The sequence below is a fragment of the Capsicum annuum genome, chromosome 8 (assembly GCF_002878395.1).
Source record: "Capsicum annuum cultivar UCD-10X-F1 chromosome 8, UCD10Xv1.1, whole genome shotgun sequence".
NCBI classification, from domain to species: domain Eukaryota; kingdom Viridiplantae; phylum Streptophyta; class Magnoliopsida; order Solanales; family Solanaceae; genus Capsicum; species Capsicum annuum.
The window spans coordinates 110,827,799-110,845,151 of NC_061118.1; positions in this window are offsets into that span (position 1 = coordinate 110,827,799).

Consider the following 17,353-nt stretch of genomic DNA (forward strand, 5'->3'; position numbering starts at 1 on the left):
CCAAGTTTATCTTAGCTCAGCTTTTCATCCGCAAACAGATGGTCAGGCTGAGAGGACCATCCAGACCTTGGAGGATATGTTGAGGGCATGTGTTCTTGATTTCAAAGGAAGTTGGGATGAACATTTTCCTTTGATTGAATTTGCTTACAACAACTGTTTTCATGCTAGAATTAGAATGGCTCCATTTGAGTCTTTATATGGAAGGCGATATAGATCACCCATAGGTTGGTTTGAAGTGGGTGAAGCCACTGTGAGTGGACCTGATGTTGTGTTTGAGGCTATGGAAAAAATGTTAAGTTGATTCGGGAAAGGTTGAAGACAACATAGAGTCGTCAGAAGTCATATGCAGATACAAGAAGAAGATCTCTTGAATTTAAGGTTAACGATCTGGTGTACTTGAAGATTTCACCCATGAAGAATGTGAAAAGATTTGATAAGAAAGGTAAGCTTAATCCTCGATACGTTGGCCTTTATAGAGTTTTGAATCGTGCTGGGAAAGCAACTTATGAGATTGAGTTGCCTGCCTAGTTGTCAGCTGTCCATCCTGTCTTTCACGTTTCTATGCTCAAAAAGCATATTGCTGATTCTGTTGTTGTTGATCCATCAGAAAATTTTGATGTTCAGGATAGCCTTTCATATGACGAAGTTCTGGTTGAAATCCTAGATTATCAAGTTCGTAGACTAAGACATAAGAAAGTTCCCTTGGTTAAAGTTTTGTGGTGAAATCAATCAGTCGAGGGTGCTACTTGGGAAGCAGAAGCAGATTTGCAAACCAGATACCCTCATCTCTTCTTCGCGAGTTCAAATAAAGCCAAAAGTACTATTCTTTATTAATCCAGTTTCCTTCTAATCCATTGTGTTCAGCTATATGGTTATTCTCTCTATGATTCGTGCATTTTATGAAGTACTCAAAAGTTTAGAGTGAAATAAGCCCCTTTTAGTGAGTCGTTCCAGCTATGTGTCCTCATTTTTTCTTGTTCTCTGCCTATCTAGCAATATTCGAGGATGAATATTTCCAAGGGGGAGATATTGTAATACCTCGAGACTCTAACTAATAATGCAACCATGAATCAATCTCATGATAAAAAATTATAGTGTTTTGGTTGTATTCAGGTCAAGGGTAATGTGTATTAATGCTTTAAAGATGTCCTAACGATTGGGGGAATCAAAATATTCTTTACCTATTGAATACTTGAGAAGGATTTTGGCATAGTCAACTTCAAATGAGGATATCTCTCGTTATAATACGAATTATTTTTCCCATAACCTACCAAAAGATTCATAATTGAATAAGATTTCCAGCGATACCAATTATGCCAAAATCCGACACCGGAGCAAAGAGTTATGCCTATTTTACTCCAGCATGTCAGTCTAGACAATGTGTGACGATATGTTTTGACAGCCCGTCACAGGTCTGACGGCTTGTCACAAAAGGTCATCACAAATAGGCAGAAAATCATAAAATCCACCCTTTTGTGACGACATTTCATGACGGCCTGTCACAGGTTTGACGGCCAGTCACAAATGTAGTCATCCATTTTTTTTAGCAATTAAGGGATGTTTTTAAAAAGGTATTTTGGTCTTTTTCACCCATTTTGACCCTCTATATATATCCAAGTAAAGAAGAAAACTTGATTCTTCTTCCATTTCATCAAGAATACTAAGGTTTTCTCTCCCAAAATTCAATCTAAATCTCCCAAGAACATCTAGAATCCAACCATAGATTTCACAAATTGGTTCAAGATTCAATGTACCCAAGTCAAAAACGTCTAGAACCCTAACTCAAGAAGTGGAAAAGGTTTCTTCATTCAAATCCATAATCAAGGTATGTGGGGTTTGAACAAGAACACTCCTTTCGTCATTGTGCCTAAAGATTTGATTTCTATTATTGATTTCCATGAATTTGCAAAGTGGGATTACACCCAAATTATTCTATTAATGATTTGTGAGATTTGAATTGTTCAAGTTTAATATAAAAGATTATTTCATCATTTTATCTCTTAAATTGAGAATTTATGCCATGAGTTTAATATTGTTATTATGATTGATGATTTCTGAATGATTTGTGATAATGGTTATGATTCAAGCTTTTCAATGAAATGTTGATTATTAAATATTTATTGATATTTGGGACTGAAAGTCAAGAACGAGTCTTTTGATGTCTTCCAAAAGTTTTAACATTCGATATCATTTGATAAGCAAACACACTTGATGTTGAGAAAGATTGTTTGATTTTGAGTTGACTTAGGAATCTACAATTGTATATGATTTAATGATGAAATATATTATTGTTTTGGTTTTTATGATAGACCCATGAGTTGCTATTAATTAAGGTGGATTTTGTAACGCGTTCTGAGCTTAGTCTGGGAGGAGTATTTAGCACCGAGCAAGAAATGTGGCATTTTTTCGAAACTTCGTGCCACTATAGGATTGATATTGATAGTTTGTGGGCTATAGGACGAGTATGGGATTGTGATAATGAAATTGAGGTTGTACTTCCTGATAAAAGTATGATGCTCCCCCCAATGTGGGGTTCTCTCCTTAGAAGGGCAAAATGTTGGACTCCATGCTGCTCACATAGTTTAGTTTATTTCAGTAATAAGAAAATCCCAAGTCCATAATAGTCCAAGTTCCATGAGTTACTAAGTCACTCTAAGTCATGAGTCAAAGAGTTTGAGTTGAGTACAATGGTTTATGAGATTTATGCAGCATGTGACATTATTAATGATTTATGGAAATATATTTTAGGTAGCTCAATTGAAGAGAGTAATTATTAGTAGAATGCATAACTTTCTTATACATTTATGATATTATTTAAGTGTTGCCTGAACTCCCACATACTCAGTAAATTCACAATTACTGATTCCTATACTCTTCTATGTTTTACATTTTCTCATGATGTAGGTTCAGGCGCTCAGTCTCAACAGCGACAGTGATCTTCATGTACCTCCATCTACATTAGTATAGTTGGTGAGTCCTCATTGTTCGAGAATCTATGTCCCTAATTTTTGTCTTGATAGTAGATGGTAGTTTATTTCCCATTCAGTACGAGTCTATTTGGGATCTATCCCAGTGGCTCTTCAGTCTTATGTAGTAGAGGCTTTGTCAGACTAGAGTACTAGTATGTATAGAACTTCGGTATTTTGATGGTATAAGATAGTATTTCTTTATATTCCAGTATATTCGTGAAATGATTATTCTTCCTTATTAAACCTTGATTGTTTTCATAGTGATTTATAAAAGTGTTGACAGGCTCAGAGTGTTAGGTTGAGGCCACGTGTGGCCTTAAGCACCGTGTGACATCTTGGAATGGGATCTTGGGTGTTACACTTGATTTAGGTATTGTTTATCTGTACTAGCCAATTACTGTATTATTATTATGGTTACATTTTATAAATTTGATTATGCACTATTACTGAGATTCGAGGTTTGATTTTCTAATTCCTTTATCTTAAGTTACTTTATTTTGGATATTTATATCATGGTTGTAATTTATAATTATAGGACCTAAATATACTAGTATTAGTTCCCACTATGAGTAGGAGACCTTAAAATTCAAGAATGACTTCCTTAGGTTGTACCTTTAATTTAGTCTTGGTTATATATATACTTCTTTCTTTCTCACTCTCTCTCTCTCTCTCTTTATATATATATAGCTATGTGTATTATTGTATATCCGTATCTTTCCTTATTTAATGTTGTATATATTTCTTGGCCTTGTGTTCTACCATATATCCTTTTTCTAATCTTTATTTTTATATTGGCGAATGATATATGGCATAGTAATTAAACTCCTGAGTACGGCTAGAATAGGATAGTTCATTCTTATTGACTCCTTAGTTTATCATGTAAGTTTCATGGATATTTGGATGTAGTTTACATTCCTGCTTACATGTTATTTACATTTGATTTATCATTGGAGCTCAGTCTGTTGTTTCCTCCTGAGTACCATGTCTTGGTACACATACTACACTTTTGTATCCTACAGATCATCGTATGGGTTCTCATTATTGTTGTGTTCATCATGGGGAGCATCTATGGATTGAAGATTTAGGGTGAGCTCCTAATGTTTGGAGTATTTATATTCTCTCTTTTATAGACTTGATTAATCTCTATGATGTATTCAGAGATGGGTTGTATCAATATATTCTTGTAGAAGTTCACTTTGTATTCCTATTATATCAGAAGATTTTGTGCTAAATCCACCAAGTTATGTTATTATCTCTTATATATATTAGACTTTTTCTTAAAATCATTCTGCTATCTTTATTCATTCTTATTGATAGTCCATTACTAGTAGTTTTGGATGATGGGTTAACTTACCTACTGGTGGGTTAACTTGGACGCTATTATGAGCTAAGAAATTAGGTCATGAAAAATTGGTATGAGAGCCAAATTTATAAGTGTGTTGGTACAAGAGGTTAGTATCTAGTAGTGTCTTATAGATCGACGTGGAGACTTCCATAACCTATCTTTGAGTGGCTATAAAGTATTCTTAGGAAATTTTATTTTTGACTCCTTACATCCATATTTCTATAAGCCTCAAGATTATTTTTTGCTCTATTTTATCCTAGCTGGATTATACGAGGTTATAGATAGATATAGATGGGACTTTAAGTTATATTTCTAGAGTTTTAGTACAATATCAGACCAGGGTATCAGGGATGAATATCGAGTACCTTCAGTGTCAATGAAAGTATTTGAGGCTAACCTAGGCTTTAGTGGAGTTTGTGACTCTTCAGTCTTTGAAGATTCAACATTTGAGATTTTGAGCCTTTTTTTGGATACCTCATAGCTAGAGTTGAGATCTGGTTCATCGAGCAGTTCTCAAGCTAGAGTTAGGTTTGTTGGTTTGCAGTATAGTACCTTGTTGGTTTTAGAGTACAAGATTGGATTACTTGAGTGGGCTAGCCATACTCCTATTCAACTTTCTTTAGAACATGAGATAGTCATTGGGTTTATTAGAGGGTTAGCTTTGCCACTTCATTTAGCATTGTAGTATTTGATAACAGCTAGGTCTTTCTTCTTTTAGGTTATTGATTATGTAAGAGCCATAGATAGATATGTTCTGAGACTTATGAAGGTGGTGGTAAAAGGCCATATCATTATTATAGTGCCATTGGTATTCCATTTAGAAGTGAGGATCCCCTCAGCGGAGGTTAGCTTTACTATAGCCTATCAATTCTACTCAGGTAGCTTCTTAGACAATGGGTGGATCTCAAATTAGGTATGGTGATTTCAATGAGAAAAGCTCTTGCTAGACATTGTGGAGAATTTGGTATAGGTCTTTAGCTCTTAGAAGCTATTCTGGATCAGTAAGGACAGTATCTCAAAGTATTCTAGAAGTTTGTCATAGTTGTGGCGAGATTGGACATTCTTCTAGATAGTGCCCCAAACATGAATTTGTTGTTAGGATAGAGGTAGAATGTATTCCTCACTAACCTAGAGTTCTTAAGGTATGTTATGATTATGGGGAGGATGTCCATCTCAGTATAGAGTCTCCCAACTTTGGTTTGGTAAGCCAGTTGGAGTCAATCTGTGTGTCTCACCAGGTTAGGGATTTTGAGGTTTGCTATGACTGTAAAGAAATCATCCACTAGTCTAAAGAGTATCCCTGGCATGGGAATATTGGTCATCTAGCTCATCCAGATTAGTATATAGTATTGTGGCATCTTTAGTGAGAGAAAGTGTACTTAGTTCCTCGATTGGTGATTCCGATGCTCAGTTCGAGTTTGGACCCATCCAGATTTGTTCTCCCTTATGAGCATTAGTCATAGGACATTGGATTCCATCGTGATAGGTGCACCTTTTACTTTTCTCACTTACCTTTTTATTTGAGAGTAGTGGGGTTCTCGTACCAATTAATGATTATATACCTTTGTAGGTTTACGTTGATTGTTGTGGTCCTTGGTATAAAGTTTATGATTATATGAATACCCCTATAGATTATTTCATTTAGTAGTGGATAGAGTAGATTAGTGTTATATATACTTGGGGGTGTACTATTTCGGTGCGAGTCGCACTTTTCGTGGCTTATTGGTCTTCTTATAATCGTGGAGTGGTACTTGTTTGGGATTTTTAGTTTAGGTACCGCCTACTTTTTATGTTAATGTTGTTTGGTAGTTGTTATTATTGTCATCATTTGATGTTGATCGACCCTCATTTGATAAATGATTAAAATAGCATTTTCTAGTTAGAATTCCCTTCATCCCAGTTCTTATTTCTTGTCTTGGGTGGCTAGATCGGTTGGATGATTTATTATATCAAGGTGAGGTCGGTTGTTTTCCTCTTTTGTTGGCGAGGCTAGAAATTTTGTTGAATGGGTTATGATAGTGAAAGTAAATTGGCATTTTGTAGTTCTATTATGGTTCTAAAGTTGGCAATTTATTTATGTATCTTCTTTTGAGGATAGCCAGTTTGGGACCTATTCTTTCAAGTTGTCTCGTTCATCATCTGATAGTGTTCTTCGTGTTGATATCAAAAGGGCTTGGACTTGCCCTTTAGGTTTGTTAGGCTTATCTCCGGGTAATGGTTTGATTTGGTATTAGTGTGGAGTTGGATACTTCATTCTTATTTTGGTATGGTTTTTATTCTAGTACAGTTATGAGAAGTGGAGATAGGTGATCTTTCTTATGATCACTTCTTAAGTTGGCAAATTTGGTATTCATTGCCTCTAAAACAAATGAACAATGTTTACTAGGAAAAGACCTCCGGTATACCTTAAAGTACCAAATTGAAACAACATAATAACTGAACTAGGAAATTAAGAAAGATGGAGAACTCACCCAAGTTGAACTGCATGAACTTAATGATGCATTGTGCCACATGAGTGACTAACTAATTCTACAACGTCAAATAATGTAATGCTACAGACGAAATGTATGGTATGTTAAACTATGGAAGGAAGGACAAGGCTTATTATACGTGTATGAAACTAAAACAACAGACTTATAACTAAAGGGCATGAGATTTCACAAACAGAAATCGAAAACATAGAAGGCAGGCTACCCATTAACATCTAGAGTTAACTATTGAACAAGATGATGTAACCGACATAAATACATAATACACCATGCACTATGTGGTTCCAATCAACACTCCATTGGCTATGCACCGATTCACATTTGAAGTATGAATTAGTATCCTCCGTATGTAATAGCATCCATGCATGCCAAATTATCTTCATATCGTAAACATGAAAAGTCATTTGAATTTATAAAATAAACAATACCTAGATCGACAAACACAATTTAGGATAATGAGCTCCCTTTTAGACATACTTTCTTGATTTACCATCTACTTTTCTTAAGATCATATTATATTTCTATTCATTTCAACAAAAATCTACTAGATTCGTGTAACTAGGTACAAGTTATACCATACATTGAAGTTCATAAGTTCACAGCATAAAGAAACCTTATTGATGTTGTAGGAATATTCATGTCATTCGGTAATGTTATTGAACTTAAGACAATTATGAAAAATAATTTAAAACATTCACTTGAAACAATAGCAATATTGTAATGACTGTCTAGGTTATTTACTTGATCTATTTGTATTTTTGGTGTTTTGGGCCTTCCCATAGCAACTACAGGTCATGTACAACTTCCCGAAATTGTTGGTTTAGTTATTAGACAATTTATTTTAGTTTTAGGCTCATTTCCCTATTATTGAGCTTTTGATATTAGAGAATTGGTCTCAGACCAAAATTCCTAGTAGATGACCTCGAATGAGAATTTTTATGGCACCATCATCTCCGAAGCATTTATTTTAGGCTAGGAGAAACTTGGTTTAGGTCCCAAGGCTTCTAAACTCATTTGGGGCAATTGGATGAATTATATAAAAATTGAACAATAGGTGTGGGCCTAATATTAAGTCAAACTGATCTTAAATGAAAGTTTAGATGATTCCAATATGTCCAGAATGTCGAATTTAGTATTGTAGCATAGTTCATTTCTGCACACGAGGTTCGCAATAAATCTCACACACCCGATCAAAGTCTATTTGGGCTTAGCAAAATCTGATCCATGGCATCATTTAGTGCAACAAATTAAGCGGACCTTTGGTAACTTAAGAGATCAGCGGATCACCTTATTCATCTCCTTTAGACCCATCAGTCGCTTAAGATATTGCTTTTATGCTTAAGCAACACTCGATTGCTTAAGAAAAGTCCTCATATTTTTTGGTGGATCACTTAAGAGATCATCGAGCTGCATAAGCAGCATCAATAGAGATTAAATATTCTTCTTCACATGAATTTAACATTGATTGTCCCATTATTTTGGGAAATTGGAGATAAGGAAATCTACCATTTAATTTAAAGTAAGCCAGCCTAACACTCCTTAGTCGTTTCGCAATTTATTTCTATCAATTTCAATCCTATTTTATTAAAATTCTTAAAAATTAGGTCTTCAAATCCCTAGACATTAGGCGCTACCAACATGAACTTCATTTATGCTCAACTTTTGAGCATACATTTTTTCTCCTTCAAAGGACCTCATGATCAAATCAATTTTGGATTTTATTTGCGGTCCTATTCTTGACCTAAATTTTGACTCGAACCCTTATATAGTAATATGAGTCATGTGTTACTCCTAACGATATGTAGGTTACTATTTGAATACATGGCAATATTTCAGGATCGTAGAGATAAAAGGGATGACTAAATACTTGCGATTTGGCTTCGAGGTAGGCTTCAACCTACTCTTCTTCATGAGATAGTGTATTAGACATATTACATGCTTGGTAAGGATGATAAGATGTGATTATTGATAGATATTGTGACTTAGACTAATTTATAACTCTGGGTGTAGAAGGGTGAACCTATCCTTAAGATGAAATATGTATTATAGCTATAAAATCAAATCAGCCTAAATTATAAGCACATTAACCATAATTGATGCTAACTATCCTTTTAGTATAAGGTTTATTATTTGTCTTATTGGATTATATCATAGATCTCTATTTAAAATATTAATATCATGATGGTATATACTACTGAGACAAAGGTCGTGGTTACTATACCACTTGGACCCCACGTTAGTATTTTATCTAAAGGACATGGTTTTAGTCTACAGATGCTTAGAGAATTATGATTTAATTGTTTTGATACTGGTGATGACATGCATAGGCTTGGTACGTTCATGCTAATTTAGTTGTACGATTCTGGCTAAATCATGATCTTACTACTATTTTTGTAGAAAGGAATTTAATTCACTTTTCACTCATGAAATGGGTTATTTATTAAAAGGAGTTGTACCGCCATACTTAATGATTCGTGAGCTTTTGGAAATAAAATAATGTTTTGAAATTCGACCGAGACAAATTTTGATCCATGGTTTTACCACTACTATTTACTTTGGTCCTGAGAGATTTTGACTCTTTCTACTATATTATATTGATTTTGTCCCAGAAATGACCTCAGGCAACAAATTTATAGACTTGCACTTTCTTTTATCCATGGTTTGAGTTTGTGCCTTTATTATATATATCTCTTCGATATTGGATGGAGGAGATTGATTATGATGATTATTATGAAAAATCCTAGATAGGGATTAGGTTAGTGTATATAGGTACTCCCAAACTCCCTAGGGTCCTTCTTTATTTGTAAGCCATCATGCCGGAGAAGAGAGGTCCCCGTAGGTCTTACCTTTGTGAGCTATCTAGTTGGAGTAGGTGTATACAATGGGTATATTATGGAACTTGTATCTATTTTGGTATTATGGATTTACTTTGAATTTATTCATACATGAGCATTGCCTATCATCAATATATTGTTTGGTTCCTACATCCATCAACCTTATAGGGGATTGCATAGGTATAGGTTATGAGTGTTGTTTACTCTGTGATAATTGAACCTTCTGATTTATGCAGCCCAATTAAGTAATTTTTGTTTGAACTAGCCAATTACTATATTATTGTTATTATGGGTAGTTTATGACAGGCCAATTATAGACTAGCACTGAGTTTGAGGTATGATGTTGATTCTTTTTTACAGTTTTTATATTATTGGTAATTATCCCATGGTTATATATATGTGATTAGGCATCTTGATTAATCTAGGACTAGTTCCTACTTTATTAGGAGACCTTTAGATTTTAGAATGGCTACCTTAGATTGTAACTTTGAGTTAGTCTCTTTTACCTATATATATATACATATCTTTTTATGGTATTACCATTATCTCTCTCTTCCTTTGTTTATTCAAATTGTATATGTATTTCTTGGCCTTCTATACTATGTATATATCCTTCTTTTACTCTTTATTTGTATATTGGCCACTGGTATATACTGTATATTGCTTTAGATCATGTATTGTTTTAGAATAGGTTAGTTTACTCTGATTTCTTCTTTCCCTTATTTTTTTGCTTCCTAAATGGTTGCTTGTAGTTTATATTCATGCTCTACATGTTGTTTATATTTGATTATTTTGGAGCTTCGTCGACCGTTGTCTGCTTATTACCACATGTTTGGTACTCATACTACACTTTTGAAGCCTACAGATCATAGTATGGGTTCTCGCCATTGGTGTATTCTTCATATGGAGAAGGTATGGAATAAAGATTTATAGTGTTCTCTTAGCATTTGGGTGTTACTCTCCATCTTATTCATTTAACTAATCTCTATGAAGTATACAAGGATGGGTTGTACTTGATATTTATTGGGTATTTTATTTTGGACTCTTATTATATTAAAAGCTCTTGTACTAATTCCACTATGTTTTGGAACTGCCTTAAATGTGTTGGTCTTTTATCATATTTATTCTATATTTTGCTTTTAATTTTTTGGGTAGTCTCTTACTAATGATTCCAGACTAAGAGAATAGGTTCTATCATAACCTAAGAAATCAGGTTTTGACAAATTAATATTAGATTCTAGGTTTACTGATGTGTTCATACAAAATCAAAGTGTCTTATAGAGTTCTATGGATTAGTGCAGAGATCTTTATATCTTATCTTTGAGAGGCTATAGTGTATTCTTAGAAAATTCTATTCTTGATTACTTATTATGTGTCCATATTCTTATGAGCCTCAAGTATATTCTTTGACTCTATTTTATCCCAGATAGATAATACTAGGTTTTCCATAGATAGTGATGGGTCTTTGGCATGTGTTTTAAAAACATCAGTATGTCATCATATTAGGGAGATAGAGATAGATAACAAAGATCTTTAGTGTTAGCTAGATGATTTGGGGCCAACATAGGATCTAGTAGAGTTTGTGACCGCTTCAACCATTTTGATATTCAACTTTTGGGATTTTGATCCATTTTACATATACCTCAAAGTTAGATATGAGGCTTAATTTATCGAGGAACTCTCAAGCTAGTATTGGGTTTATTGGTTTTCAACATGGTTCTTTATAATTTTTAGCGTGTGATTAGGTTTCTTGAGTAGGATTGACATACTCCTATGCTATACCCTTCTAAGCATGAGATGATGCATGGATTTATTAGCAAGTTAGCTATACACTCTATTTAGCATCAAAACATTTAATAGCAACTAAATCTTATTACCCTTAAGATGTTTATCACATGAGGTCCACAAAGAAAGAATGTATTAAGACTTATAGAGGTAGCCCCCAAATTAGTTCTCATCAAACCTCGTAGAGCAGTTAGCATAGATCCGCAGGCCATATTAGCCTATTTGGATTATTAGGGAAAATGCCCCGTAGTATTCTAGAAGCTTGCCGTGGTTATAGAGAGATTAGTTATTGGTCTAGAGAGTGCCCCAAATGCGAGTTTATTGTTGAGACAATGTTAATATATGTTCCCCACCAGCCTAGAGTCCCTAAGGTATGTTGTGATATTAGGAATGATGGTCATTTCATTAGAGAGCAGCCCTGGTTAGGGCCTTAAGGGTTTGCTATAACTGCAGAGAGATTATTTACTTGTATAGAGAGTGTCCCCAATGAGGAATTATTTGTCATTAAAGATTTCTAGATCATTCTTAGACTGTTAAGGCACCTTTAGTTAGAGGCATTACTGAGAACCTCAATCGGTGATTCAAATACCCAGTTTGATTTTGGACGTACTTAGATTTATACTCTTTTGGGCATGTCAAGCATGTGGCTTCAATTCCACCATGATATGTGTGCCTTTTATTTTTTTCTTTAACTTTTCATTTGAGTGTACTAGGGTTTTCATAACTATTGATGATTACATTCCTTGGTAGGTTTATATTAATTAGTATATGCCTCGGTGTAAAGTTTATGATTATATGACAATCCTAATAGATGATTTCTCTTAGCAGTGGATGGAGTGGATCAGTATTGATATTTTTAATAGGGGTGTAAAATTTGGGTTTTAGTCCCATTTACCTTAGCAAATTGACCCTCTTATGGCCCTAGATTAGTACTTGTAATTGATTTTCATTTTTAGCACAACTTACTCCGTATACTAGTATTTCTATTGTTGTTGTTATTATTGTTATTGTTTGATGTTGATCACTCTTTTCTTTATAGACAACTAGACTAGCAGTATCCAACTAAAATTTCATTCCTCGTGATTCTTGTTCATTGGCCTATGTAGTTAACATAGTTGGATTATTTCTTTCTTGTAACGAGGTGAGGTTGGTCATTTGTCTTTTTTATTTGGTGAGGTTAGACTTATTGTTGAATGGGCTCTGGGAGTGAAGGTGGATTGACCTTTCTTTGTCCTATTATTGTTCTAGATTTAGAAATTTTGTTTTATAGCCTGTTTCTAAGTTTGAGATCATTGGACTTACCTCCTGAATTTTGGAGAATTTATCATTGGCTATCCTTGTTAGTCCATTTTTGAAGTTGACCAGTTTGGGATTCATTCTTCTAATTTGGCTAGTTCATTTCTTAGTAGTGGACTTGATGTTGATGTCGAGAGGTCTTCGGCTTGCCTTTCAAATTTTTTGGGTTCATCTCTTGGTGATAATCTAATATTTGTATTGGTGTCGAGTTGGGTACTCTATTCTTGTCATGATGTGGTTCTTGTTCTAGGGAAATTAAGGGATATTGAGATAGGTGATCTTTCCCGTAACTGTTTCTTACATTGGCAAATTGGGTATTTGTTTCTAAGATGGAGTATTAAATTGGTTAGTTTCCGTCTAAGGTTACATTTCTCCGACATGCTTGAGTTTGGTCATCACTAGTACAGTTACAATCTTTAGGAGTTCTTGGTTATGCCTTGGTGTATTATGTTTCTAGCAGATTTGGAGCTAATTTTTTATGCTTTCAACATTTTGTTTATCCGCCATTATGATTTTGTTCTTAAGCTACATTTTGATTTCAGCTCTTGAAAGATTAGTGGGGGTATGTCTGCCTTTGATAGTGTAAATGAGTTAGATTTTTTCTATTATTTTAGACATGCCGGCTTCAATTTTAGATTCTTACACCTTTAAATAGTGGTTTTTAGGTTATGACAGATTTGGAGTATGGATGCTTACCCGTCTTCAAGGATGATTAGATAGTTGAGATCGGGTAGTTCATCCTTGGTGTATAGATTTCATATGGGAGTTGTAGAGTTTGGGTGCAACCTTTGTTTTTATATTCTCTTAGTTAGGGTTTATTTTTGCGCTATCTAAGCCTACTTTTTAGGTCCATAGTCGGTCTCTTTTAGTTTAGATAGGTGGTGGCTAATTGATATTCAGATGATATCCCATTGGCACATGAGATGGTTTCTTCCACATTTGATCTCGACTTCTAGTTTTCATTGGAATTTTAGATTATCTACTCAGCAGAAGTAGTGCGCTCGATTTAGATTCAATATGGTTTTGTCCTTTGTTAGTAGGACTTCCTAGAGAGGGTCATTAGTAGTAAGTGTTTGTGCTTTAAATTCTAAACTATCGGTTTCATGGGTCATCCAAACCAGTTGTAGCTTTGGCGGTAGATTTCAGACATCGGTTATCTCCAATTGTGCGCCCAGGTAGCACCTTATGGACTTATATTTATGCTCATAATTATGAATTTCAGTGGGTTAGCTTCAGTTCTTTGATGTTAGGATAAAAGAGTTTTGCAGACAAGACTTGAGTGACTTTCTTCTTGGTTAAGAGTAGATAGACGATTAGGAAAGGCAAACAGAAAGCTATATTTTGCTGTTGGAGTGTGTTGTACGATTCATGCCTTGGATTTACATGGCTTGGTGGAGTTTTTGCTAGGTTATAGTGGTACTGGTTGGGTATCACCATGTTGTGTCATGGAATTATATGCATTATCCATTCTCGATTTAGTTAGAGGTCAATTAGTTTTTGAAGTTGAGTATGGGTTGTTTGAGAATTGAAGAAGGGTAGTTCGTTAAAAAGGGCTATTGATGGTAAATTACTTGGAAGCATTATCTCCCTATAAAGGTTATTTAGGGAGTTGTGCTCAGAGCATACTGGACCAGTAACTTATCCTTTCGAGCTTCTGTGATCCTCCTATCCATTGACTTTTGAAGATAAAAGTCCTTTTAGTAGTCTATATTGTAATGGCCCTCTAGGTCATTTCTTCAATTTACATATATTTTTTATATTTGAGCCTTATCACAACTAATAGAGGTCGTTTACCACTAGTCGGAACTATTGGTTCAGTTATCGAATAGTTTGTTTAGGTTTTAGGATCATTTCGTTGTTTTGGTGCTTACGTTGTTATGTAATTTGTCTCGGACATAAACTCCAAGTAGATGACCCCGGATGACAATTCTGATAGCACCATCAGCTCTAGCACGTTGATTGTAGGATGGGGAACTCCTAGTTTAGGTCCTAAGGCTTTCGAACTCATTTTGGGATATTGGGTGGATTGCATAAAAATTGAACTATAGACGTAGGCCCTATATTTAGTCAAAACTCTATAAGATGAAAGTTTCTATGGCTCCATTTAGTCTGGAACCCTGAATTTAGCATGATGGCATAGTTTATTTGCAGGCATGGGGTTCCGAATGAATCTCACACACCAGGTCAGAGTCCATTTGGACTTAGCAAAATTTGATTTGTGGAAAAATATGGTGCAACCGCTTAAGCGAATCTTCGGTATCTTAAATGATAGTCGCTTAGGAGAACTATAATACCCCGAGAACTCTAACCAATAGTGCCACCATAACTCAAGCTCATGAGAAATAAATGATAGTGCTTTGGTTTTTTTCTGATCAAGGGTGATGTGTATTAAGGCCTCAATGATGTCCTAGCAATTTGGTGAATCAAAACATCCCTTACCGGTTGAATTCTTGAGAAGGATTTTGACATAGTCAACTTCAAATGAGCATATCTCTTGTTACACTAAGAATTTTTGAGCTCATGACCCACTAACAGATAGATAATTAAATTAGCTTTCCAATGGTACCAATTTCACCCAAATCTGGTATCAGAGCAAAAAGTAATGCCTATTGTACTCTAGCACGTAATCCTGGAAACTGTGTGACTACATTTTGTGACGACTTGTTACAAGTCTGACGGCTTGTCACAAAATTTCGTTACCTTATGCAGAAATTCAAAAAATTCCTACATTTTGTGACGATTTGTCACAAGTATGACGGGTTGTTACAAAATGTAGTCACCCTTAAGCAGAAAGTCATAAATTCCACCATTTTTATGAAGACATTTAGTGACGACTTGTCACAAGTATGAGGACTTGTCACAAATGTCGTCAGCTATTTTTTTCAGAAATTAAAGGACATTTCTTTGCAAGGGTATTTTGGTTTTTTCCTATTTTTTGGAGGCCTCTATCTATATAAGAATCCCCATCTAAATCCTAATTTCATCATTTCTCTTCCAATTCTCTTAAGAAAATATATCTAGGGTTTCATTGAAGAACATTAATCTTCCAAATATTATCCATAATTCTTCAAGATTTCTTCAAGAACCAAGTTCCTCATAGTGTGGGCTTCGAGAATCATTTATTACAAGTGTGGATAGAGTCTCAAGCACAACAATTCATCCTATTTCAAAGAGTAAGGTATGTGGGGTTTTGAACAAGAGCAATCCTTTCGTTCTTATGTCCAAAGCTTTGATTTCTATTATGAATTTACATGATTTTCCAAGTAGGTTTATACCCATATTACTTCATCATCATACTATGAGAATATAAATTATTCAAGCTTTGTTATTCATGATTATTTTGCTATTCCAAAAGGTTTACTTGATATTTAATATTGTAAATTTCATATTTCTACCATGAGCTGATATTTCAAGTGCTTTCAAGATATGTGTCAAGCTTGAAGATTCCTTATGAAAAATTGGATTATTCAGTATATGTGCCATGATTTAATGAATTGATACATTTTGAAATTGAGAAAGATTTATTTGATTTGTGTCGAGTTAGGAATCCACAAAATGATTATGATTTGATAAATTAAAATAAAATTTGATTTGATTTTCATGATAGACCCTTTTGATGTTTGTGGTGGATTCCCTAACGCGTTCTGAGCTTCTATCTGGGAGTAGTACTTCGCACCGAGCGAGAAATATGGTGTTTCCCTCGAAACTATGTGCCACCGTAGGATTGGTATTGATATTTGTGGGCAAGAGGCAGAGTATGATATTGTGATCACTAAATTGAGGTTGTACTTCCTGGCAAGAATATGATGCTTGTGCCAATGTGGGGTTATCTGATTGGGAGGGAATAACGTTGGACTCCATGTATCTCACATGGTTTATGTCGGTTATAAGAACCCCCCTTGTCCATAAGAGTTGAGTTTCTTTTATTACCGAGTCACCCCGAGTCTTGAGTTGAAGAGTTGAGTTGTTTATGATGATTTATGAGGTTTTTTATCATAAGATTTATTTATTATGAAATGATGAAAAGTATGTTTCAATCTAACTCAAGCCAAGTAAGCTATCATTGTACATATGCATATTTTCATGAAATTGATGATGATATTTGCATTACTGCATGTACCCCCACATACTCAATACATTCTAAAGTGCTGACCCATAAATTTTCCTATGGGCTACACTTTCTCGTAATGCAGGTTCAGGTATTCAGCCACAGCCACGTTAACAATATTCTGGTTCCTTACTACCATTTCCTTAGTGGTGAGTCCTCATGGTTCGAGGATAATGCCTATATTTTTGTGATATCATTTTGTTGTTATGGATTTCAGTGCTGTTGAGTTAGTTGGGGGTTTGTCCCAAAGGCTCCTTGATTTTGATTATTAGAGGCTTTGTTAGACTAGAGGGATGATATGTATAGACATTCAATATATATTTTGGTTGTATAGTTTAGTATTCTCCAGCATCTCTCTTGAATTCAATGTGGTATATCTCTTTATTATGCATGACTATTGTTGAATTGACTACCTTGAGGTAGTGTCTGGATTCGAGGGTAATCTTGGGGCTACATGTAGCCCTAAGCACCGTGTGACATCTCGGGATGGAAATTTTAGATCGTTACAAAGCTTGGTATCAGAGCCT